Genomic DNA, 10646 nt, shown 5'->3' with positions numbered 1-10646 from the left:
CCCTCCCTCCAGTCTCAGGTAGTCTCTGGTGTGTATTACTCCCTTCTTTGTGTCCATATGTTCTCTGTGTTTAGTTCCCACTTATAAGTGAGAACATTTGGTTTTCTGTTCCTGTGTTAGTTCACTTAGGATAATGTCTTCACTGTTTTTCTATTTTAAATTTTATTAATTTCTGCTCTTTATTATTTTATTCCTTCTTGCTTTGGGCTTGTTTTGCTGTTTTTGTTGAGTCTTGAGATAGGAGCTTAAATAATAAATTTGAGACTTTCTGTCTTTTTTAATGTAAGCAGTTAGTGCTGTAAGTTTTCCTCTTAGCACCACTTTATCTGTGTTGTTTCCGAATTCTTTATTTGCTATTTTTACTTTCCTGTATCATTAACAAGACTAAATTCCATGAAAGCAGGGAAAGATACTTGCTTTTTGCTTTTCTCAGTATATAGCATAGTGCCATATATTTGTAAATAATTTTTGAACTTTAAAACTTACATCTCAGCTTGGCAGCTTACCTCTGCTTATAACCAGGAACTGGAAGAAATGCAATTAATATACATATTCCCTAAAATTAGAAGAAAACTATAGAGGACTTATTGCAAGTAAAATTCTACTTAATAAATTTATTTTTGTTTATTGAAAACAATACATGGATTAAGTCTTTAGCAGTGTGTTTGCCTTTTAAGAATTTATATAAGGAAACATTTGAGTTTTTTTAATGGCAAGATTACTGTAAAGAGCAGAGGCATGAACATTTAGTCTGAAGCCAGTTCGAATCTCTCAGCAAACCTTAATACCTTTCCAGTCCATTCTCAGAGCCTGTGGACTTTTGAGTATCTTATTTTCACTTTAAGATTTATAAATAGAGCAAAAGCAGTTTCTTGTTGCACCTACTGATGATATAACCTTTTAAGTATTCAATTTAAAGATAATTTTAGAGAGAAAGAGAAAAGATATGGAAAGTTAATAGACAACTGCAGGTGAGAGAGGGGTGTAGTCGAAAAACTAATGAACTTTAAATGAAATGAAGGTGAAAATTCCAGTTTACCATGTTGGCTGACTCGTTTGGGTTCTATACTCTGTTTCTTCATCTGTTATATGAAGGGGGTACTGCTATCGAGTTTTCAGGTTGCTGTGAGGATCAGAAAAAAACATACAAAAATTTCGAACATGGTACCTCACATGTACTATATTTGTAAATGTAAGGTGATTAATATCACTTTCATAAGGAAAATCTTTTGGGAAAAAAGATGTATCAAAATTATTTTAATATGGTTAGAAGAGGGAAATATATTTTGAATATGTAAATGCAGCAAATGAATATCATAATCCAGAGCAAAATTAGAAATACCTGATTGTAACCTTGGCAAAATATTGTATAAAGTGCTAAAATTTAAAAAAAAAACTAGAATTGTAGGGATTTTATTTTGAATTCCACTGACTTTCTGAAAGCCTGAAAGGGGGAAGACATGCATTCATGGTAAAGGGCATTAAAATCTTGATGAAAGAATATTCTTGAACTGGTGGAGTGGCTGAAAACCAAGCATAAGAGAAGAGGATAAAGGCTCTATCCTCAGAATTCCCTGGCACCCATGCAAGAAGACCATGGAGTAATATTTACAAAGTTCTTAGGGAGAAGAAAGTTTGTACAATAGCAGACATTCTGAAGCCTGCAAGAATTTCAGATATAGCACCAATTAGCACCATTACAAAAAACTACTTGCTGACACCCAGCCAACAAAAACATGATATTAATGAAAATCTCAAATGTAGAGAAGTTGTGATAAAAGGACTAATGGTGAGCATGGAATCTAGTTTAATGTAGATCCAGGATTAAGCAGTCATGGAATTAGAGTTCATAATTCATGTAATGTGAACTATGTACATTTTTACCAAATAAAAACAGTTAACAAAAATTGGTTGTGGCATAGGGAATGTGTGTGTATGTATATGTGTATATATATATATATAGGTGTACATGTGCATATTCATGCTGATTTCCACATTTCACAGCAAGAAATCAATAGATACTGCCTAAAATTGAACTATGTAGTTAAATAAGAGGCCTCCAACTGCTTTCCATTTTTCGTAAACTTTTCATAATTTTTAGAGGGATCCTTTACAGGATGGGGGTCATATTACAAATGTCTAGGTGACATTCAAACTTTTTAGATTTATTTTCTTTCCTTTATTTCCTATAAATTCAAGTAAATCTAATTAATACGTTAAATTTTTAAAAACGAGATGACTAATATAATTCCCATTCTGTAAAACTGTGGTGCTATGATTTGAATATTTGTCCTAAAACTCATGTTGAAATTTAATCCCCAGTTTGGCAATATTAATTGGTGGGGCCTTTAAGGAGGTAATTGATTTATGAGACATCTACCATAATGAATGGTTTAATCTATTAATGGGTTAATAGATTAATGGGTTATCATGGGAAGGGAACTGTTGACTTTATAAACAAAAGGAAGAGAAATAAATCTAAGCTAACACGTTAGCATGTGTATCTCTCATGCCATGTGATGCTCTGTGCCACCTCGAGACTCTTCAGAGAAGAGTCCCCAACAGCAAGAAGGCTCTTACCAGATGTGCCCCCTTTGGCCTTGGACTTCCTAGCCTCCATAACTGTAAGAAATAAATTCCTTCTCATTATAAATTACCCAGTTTCAGTTGTTCTGTTATAAATACCAGAAAACGGACTAAGACATATACAAAGTGGTTAAGAGTCTGAATTCTTTTTATTTATTTTAAATTTTATTATTATTATACTTTAAGTTTTAGGGTACATGTGCACAATGTGCAGGTTTGTTACATATGTATACATGTGCCATGTTGGTGTGCTGCACCCATTAACTCATCATTTAGCATTAGGTATATCTTCTAATGCTATCCCTCCCCCCTCCCCCCACCCCACAACAGTCCCCGGAGTGTGATGTTCCCCTTCCTGTGTCCATGTGTTCTCATTGTTCAATTCCCACCTATGAGTGAGAACATGCGGTGTTTGGTTTTTTGTCCTTGCGATAGTTTGCTGAGAATGATGGTTTCCAGTTTCATCCATGTCCCTACAAAGGACATGAACTCATCATTTTTTATGGCTGCATAGCATTCCATGGTGTGTATGTGCCACATTTTCTTAATCCAGTCTATTGTTGTTGACTGCTAATGTGACTCTGGCAAGTTTGCTAATGTGACTCTGGGAAGTTTGCTAATCTCTCTGTGTCTGAATTCACCTGTAAATGGGAATACTAGTCCCTACTTTATGGTTTACAGATGCTCTTAGTACAGCACTCAAATGTTAACTGTAATTACCTCTCCTATTTTTGTTATTCCTAGAGATATACCTGTAATGATAATCACCAAATATTAATGATTGTTGTTTCTGAGTAGTAGGACTTCTGATGATTTCTTCCTTCTAAATGCATTTCTTTCCTGCTTGATTTTTTTTTAATAACAATGAATAACACAAAGCTGTCCCTTTAAAAATAAAATTATAAATTTTAGTTGTCTCAGCAGTTCTTTTACATCTGAAACCTCAGTTATCAAGCCTGGAAATCTGTACTTTTAAAATATTCCTCAAGTGATTCTGATTACACATCAGGTTTGGAAGCACTTGGCATAAAGAACTTCCCCCACCCAATTCAATGAAATATATATTTAAGCCCTCATAATTAGTGCAGTGTGGTTAAGGTATGTCCTTCTGGTCTAGTCTACCTCAAAACTCTTGTGGACATGATTTTTGCCAAAAATCTGGGTGAGCTTTGGGGTGCATTCCACACCCATGAGATGGCTATTTTACCCCAGGAGCAGGAAAGGAAAATGGGAGTTTACAGTTATAATCATAAGGCAGGAGTTCTTGAAACTGGAAGGGAATGTGGTCAAAGCAACACAGAAGAGCCAGCACATTCTGAGTGTGCTAATACTCTGGGAGAGAAGAGTATGACAGGCATCAGACAGCATCACAAAACATTTTAAAGTTAAAAACAAATTATGTAACACCAAGAAGTCAATTTTCCCTCCACTCCAGGACAGATGCCTTGCTTAAAAAGTGCCTCTTCAGCTAAGAAAACTCTGTCTGTACATACTTCACTAGCTTTCCACAAACAGTAACTTTTTTGTGCTATAGAAGTAGGCTTGTTTAGAAGCTCAACATTTCCTTGGAAAATGATTGAGTAGCATATTAGTATTCATAGTTGCTGGAGCTGGGTTAGCACTTCTTTAACTTCAGATATCCACTATGATGATAGAAATAGGAATTGTCTCTGGTCCTGCAGTCCTTTCTCTTCTCAGTCACAGTGCTTTCTGCCTGAGTGGTACTGAATGGCATTGCGACTACTGCTTTCTTCTCCAGTGCCAGGAGAGGTAAAATCTGCAGCAATGAAAATATCATTGTCTTTGTTCCTTTCTGAGATGGTGAAGTGGCTATATATGATATTAAGGCAAAATCTCAGGTCAAAAAGCAATGGAAAATCAAGATCAGTGTGCTATAAGGCAAAGTGTCAGTGAGAGAATCAGAGGATGTAGAGTTGCTTACAGTATGACTCCTAGATGACACCTCAGTTTCTTAAATTTCTATTAATGTTACCTTAAAAGTCTTCCTCCAGGTTCACTGCTTCAATCATATTCTGCTAGTCTTTCTCCATAAGAAATTAAGAGTTATAACACCTTTCATTTAGTTCTCTTAGTTTCATGTGTTTGAATCATGGTACTTTCACATCACATACCTTTATTATAGATTGTCTTGATCATGTATACTGTTAAAGGAAGGACTTGTATAATATCAAACAGATATTTGAATAGTCAGTTCTCTTTGACTGTTTGAATGAAATTTCAAACCAAGATTTCTGGTTAGAGCAAGATCTACTAGTGAACTGGGCCTCAGACAATTGAAATATTTAGAATTTCAAAACAATCACTTAAGATTGGAGGTATGTTTTTTATTGTATCTTTTGGATATAAAGATTTCACTAAAGGTCAATCTGAATGAAGAAAAGGGGGCAGTAGGGAGGGAGAATTTGAGACCCCCTCATCAGAAAGACATGGTAAACTCGTTTCTTCTTTTCCTATGGGAAATTTGATCTGGGGTGGAGAGAGGGACTGTTGAGTGGGGCCTATGTACTCATCATCCAAGAAGGCCTACCTTTCTAATCTTGAAGGTACAGTTAAGATAGAGCAAAAGGTGTAAACAAGTATCTGATAGCTTCAGATGGGTAATTTATATCTCAAGATAATGAGCAACTTTGCTTATACTGTGCTGTTCCTTCACCTCTCCCACTTAGGGTTGTTCTTCCCAAACTGGAATTACAATGCAGGAGAGAGCCTGAAATATAAGATACATAGTGTAGCATAAGCATGGTGTGTTTTCATGGCATGTCAATTTTACTTGTAGATTTTGGGATAGTTTTATATCAAATATGAATATATTAAGTATGTACTTAATGACATAAAGAGGACACATGAAAGGATTTTTGTATACACTTTTTACTTAAATGTTAATACAGCAAAGTATGTAAAATCATAAATGTAGAGCTTAATGAATATCACAGAGAACAAGCCATGTAACTACTAGTTTTTTTTGTGATATCAACATAATAGCTTTCCTTTTATTGCTGCTTGTATGGTATATCTTTCTATTCTTTTGCTTTCAACTTTCATCTATTCTATATTCCTGTCTTTTTTTTTAACATTGCTTGATTTGGGATATTTTCCCATTTCATTTTTTCTATTTGAATTTAATTATTTTACTATTTTTATTTTTAATAATTAGAGATTATATTATACATCCTTGGTCTTTTAAAGTCTATTGTTAATTATTATTTTTCTAACAACTCATAGACAGTGAAATGACTTTCGAAATCTTAAACTTTATGGATCCTCCTTACACTTTTGGTGCCAGTTTTATGATTTGTTTTAGCGGTAATACTAATATCTTGTGAGATTTTCAAAAAATGTTTTATATAGCCAATACTTATTTGGATTTATATACATACATACACGCATACCCTTTTTATGACTTTCTCTTCCTTTGTACATCTCAGAATTTTTATCTGAAATTATTTTCCTACTGCCTGAAGAGTTCCTCTTGGAATAGACCTGTTAGTGATAAATTCACTTAGGTTTTGTTTTTCTAGACATCTTTTTAAGGTTCATTTTTGAAGGACATTTTTGCTGGATATAGAATACTAGGTTGGTTGTTCTGATCTTTTAGCACTTTAACAATAGTCTACTGCAGTCTTGATTCTGTTGTTTCTGCTAAAAAGTCAGCTGTCAATCTTATTACACCTTTTAAGTTTTTTTCTCTATCCTTGGTTTTCAGTAGTTTGACAAATGTATTAAGGTAAAGTTTTCTTTTTCTTTTTAATCTTTATTGGGGTTTGTAGATTTTTTTAATGTGAGGGTTGGTAGTCTTGCCAGTTTTGGAAAATACTCAGTCATTATTTCTTGAAATACCACTTCTCCTGAGTTATACGTCTCTTCACTCAAAGGTTCCAGTTAACACTTACATTAGAATTTTTCACTTTATTCTTTTTTTTTTTTGCTCAATTCTTTTTCTATCCTTTTGTTTTTCCATACTTCATTCTGCATATTTTCTTCTGACCTAGCTTTTTAGTTTATTAATTTTTTTCTTCAGCTGTGCCTACTCTATGCCTAATTTCTTAATCTTGCCATTTAATTTATTGACTTTATTAAGAATAGTTATTTCAAAGCTAATGACGTGAAAATCTTATTTGACTCTTTTGGCTCTGTTCCTGTTGTCTACTTTTTTCTTTGTGTTTAATCACAATTTTCATCCTGATGCCTGGTTATGGTTTTGGACATCATGTATCAAAATTTTGTCCATGTTGTATACCAGAAAAATGTAGTGATAATTTGAGGTTCATGATATTACATTTCTCCAGGAGAATATTTTTGCAGTTAGGCTAGGGCTAATCATCTAGTCAGTGGCTGAGATGATTCTAATGTAGACTTCAGCCCTTGTTAAAATTGGTCTATTTTTGCTTTGTTCTTATTCCCGGATGGTAGCCTTTCAGGGTCCTTGATAAGAACCTAGGTGTTTTCCAGGACCTCTTCTCCTAAGCAGACTTGGACGTTAATTTTTGCTTAGCTTCATTGCCCTTCAATTACTGTTTTCTCTTTCATAATCAGTCACTGTCTTAAGGAGACAGCTGTGCCAGATGTCTGGTCTGCCTGTCTTCTTTCTTCTTCCAAATTTTGGCCCTACTAATTCTCACTGTCTTGATATCTTACCAATGTCTTCAAGCATATATATATATATATTTACATTTTGTTCAGTTTTTCTGATTATACTTGGTTGTGCTAAAATAACTGTTGGGAGAAAAGCTGAGTGTTGGGAGAAAAGCTGACTGTTGGGAGACAAGCTGAGACAGGGCTTGCATGTCTGCTAGACTTGTTGGCTCCTTGCTTCTAGCACTCCCATTATCTCAAATAGCCGTATGTTTCAAAGAAAATGCTAAACCATCTTGATACACCACTTCATTTTAACCCCCACATCCTCACCACCTGTTTCTTTGTTTGATCACCAATAAATAGCATGGGATCCCAGAGCTCAGGGCCTTCACAGCCTCCATACTAGCATTGGCCCTCTGGTCCCACTTTTTCTCTTGTCTTTTCTCATTCCTTTGACTCCGCCGGACTTTGTTGCCCCCATGGCCTGGTGCTGGGTCTGAGCACCCCAACATTCCTAGCGCCCAATGTGGGGCAATGAAGACCCCAGTGAAGGAATGCTAGGGAATGTGAAAGCAGAGGACACATCAACAGAGGACACCCAAGGATGACTGAAAGAAGCTTGGTGGGAAAGCTGAATGCTTGGAAGAACCAGGGTAACAATGGGACAAAGTGAAAGCAAACATTCTGCTTATTTGAATTTCTTAAGGCATTTATTATGAAGAGGGGGAGTGAAAGTTAGTATTCAGGATTTTTTATCACTCTTTAGTACAGTAAAGCAGTTTTGCCCATGGTTTCTCAAACAAGGTACTATGGAGTTGGATGAATAGAAGAGAATTGGAAGAGATTTTAAAAAGGCATATAAAGATGGAGCAAAAATTCCAGTTTCCATTTGGTCAGTGTGGGTGCTAATAAAGGCAGCTCTTGAGCCATTTCAAACAGATGATTAGACAGATTCAGATGAGGAAGAGGAGGAGGAGTGTAAAAAACTAACTTCTGATTCTAAGTGTGAGCAACAGCTACTGGAGGAGATTAAAGAAAAGAAAGGAAAACTAAAAAAGTTATGGGAATCCCAGAAAAAATCAAAACTGATAACAGCCCAGGATACTGTAGTAAAGCCATGGCTACATTTTTTCAACAATGGAATATTACTCTTACTATGGGTAATCCATATAACTCGCAAGGACAGGCAATAGTGGAAAGAGCTAATCGTACTTTAAAAACTCAAATACAAAAGCAAAAGGGAGGGGACCAGGAATATAAGACACCACATATGCAATTGCATTTAGCTAATAACATTAATTTTTTTAAATTTACAAAAAGATCAACCCATGACTGCAGCTGAACAACACCTGACAGGACAAAAGGAAAATAAAAAGGCTGGACAAGATATATGGTGGAGGGATGCACATACAAAGAGCTGGGAAAAAGGGAAGATAATTATACGGGGAAGAAGATTTGCTTGTCTCTCTCCAGGTGACAATCAGGAGCCTGTGTGGGTGCCCACCAAACATCTGAAGATCTATCATGAGCCACAGCATCTAGTGGACCCACCTGTATGGTGCAAATTGAAGCTTTAAGGATTGCTTTTGTGCTATACTGTTGCACGAGAAGGATAAGCCTTGATTTACTTTCTCTGTGCCTTCTGTTAATCAGCAAAAGCCTGCTTCTCATTATTCTCATTAATTACCGTGATGTAAAGAGGCAGAAGCTGAGTTACAAATGCTTCAGCAATGGCATGCCTCCTGGCTATAGCCACAGAAGTTTTTGCTTCTGTTTCAGTAGATTTACTAATGTGAGGGTGAGGGTATGCTTGTGTTTTTGCAGGAGATGAACAAACCATGTGGGTGCCCTCAAGATGTGTGCAACCATGGAACAAAGACTGAAGAGACCCATGGATCCCAACCATGGACCGGGTTCCTCCAGTATGAGCCATGAGCCAGTTGAATCTGAATGTGAAGATGGAATGAGGACCGACTGGAGTCACACTGACATCAACCACCATAACATGGAGACAGATCAAGAAAACCACACAGGAAGCTGAGAAACTGCTGTAGCACCAGGGTTTTACCTTTTGCTGGGATTCAGAGGTACAATAGATGCTTAACGGACCAATGCTTTCTGACTGAACTCCTCTCTATCCTGAATAGAAGAGACCCTAATAGGTAGGCAAGAATATCATCGCCCCTATTCAGCATGAAGAAGTTACAGAAGATGGACCTTCATCTTTCTGCAACCCTTAGAACTAAGGGTCCTCTTGTAAAAGGGAAAGAGGAAATATGTAAGAAGCATTCAAACCAGCATGACTCCATTTTGAATAAGGGCTAAGAAAAATGAAGCTGGATCACCAACTGGCAATTAAGGGTTGCACAGCCTGCAATTGCCTTGCTCAATTAATTTAAAAACAAAAAGAGGACCTTTTGGATTCAAAGTTGTTTGTATTTTTAGTAGAGATGGGGTTTTGCCATGTTGGAGCACCAGGCTGGCCTCGAACTCCTGACCTAAGGTGATCCACCTGCCTCGGCCTCTCAAAGTGCTAAGATTACAGGTGTGAGACACCATGTCCAGACAGGCATTGGCTTTTTTAAGCACACAGACCTACATTCAAATTATTGTCTTCCTGATTGTGTCAACCTGTACGAGTTACCTGTTAGCTTTTTAAAATTTGTTTCCTCATCTGCAAAATGGACTTTGTGAGAATGAAAAAGGAAATTGAAATTAAATTTTATTTAAAATGAAATAATGTATGGACATCACCTGGTATATGGTAAATGCTTAGCAAATTTATTTTTTAAATATTCTTAAGGAATAGGAAACTATAAAGTTAAGACCAATCTTACAAGGAATTTAATAGAAAATTGTAACTTCACCATGTAGTAATTGTTAACACACCCTTAAAAGGGGCCTTTATGTTTGGTTGTGGGGCAGTTCAACAGGCATCTGTTTCCAAGGTACCCTACTTAATCTCGCTAATATATAGATTCCATCCAAGATCTTGCATTAGAGAGCAGAGGTCAGCAAACTTTTTCTTTTTTTGCTGAGGCAGCATTTCACTCTTTCACCCAGGCTGGAGTGCAGTGGTGTGATTCTGGCACACTCCAAACTTCACCTTCTGAGTTCAAGCAATTCTCCCACCTCAGCCTCCCGAGTAGCTGGGACTATGGTGCATGCCACCACACCCAGCTAATTTTTATATGTTTTAGTAGAGACAGTGTTTCACCATGTTGTCCAGGCTGGTCTGAAACCCCTGATTTCAAGTGATCCACCCGTCTCGGCCTCCCAATGAGCCACTGTGCCTGGCCAGCAAACTTTTTCTATAAAGGGCTAGGTAAGGTTTTGTGAGACATATTGCCTCTATTGTAGCTATTCACTCTGCTGTTTTAGGGCAAAAGTAGCCATAGTCAATAAATAAATGAATGGGCATGGGTGTGTTCAAATAAAACTCTATTTACAAAAACAGGTGGCAG

This window comes from Pongo pygmaeus, chromosome 7, assembly GCF_028885625.2.
Source record: "Pongo pygmaeus isolate AG05252 chromosome 7, NHGRI_mPonPyg2-v2.0_pri, whole genome shotgun sequence".
In the NCBI taxonomy this organism is placed as follows: Eukaryota; Metazoa; Chordata; class Mammalia; order Primates; family Hominidae; genus Pongo; species Pongo pygmaeus.
This window is presented reverse-complemented; position numbering follows the sequence as displayed.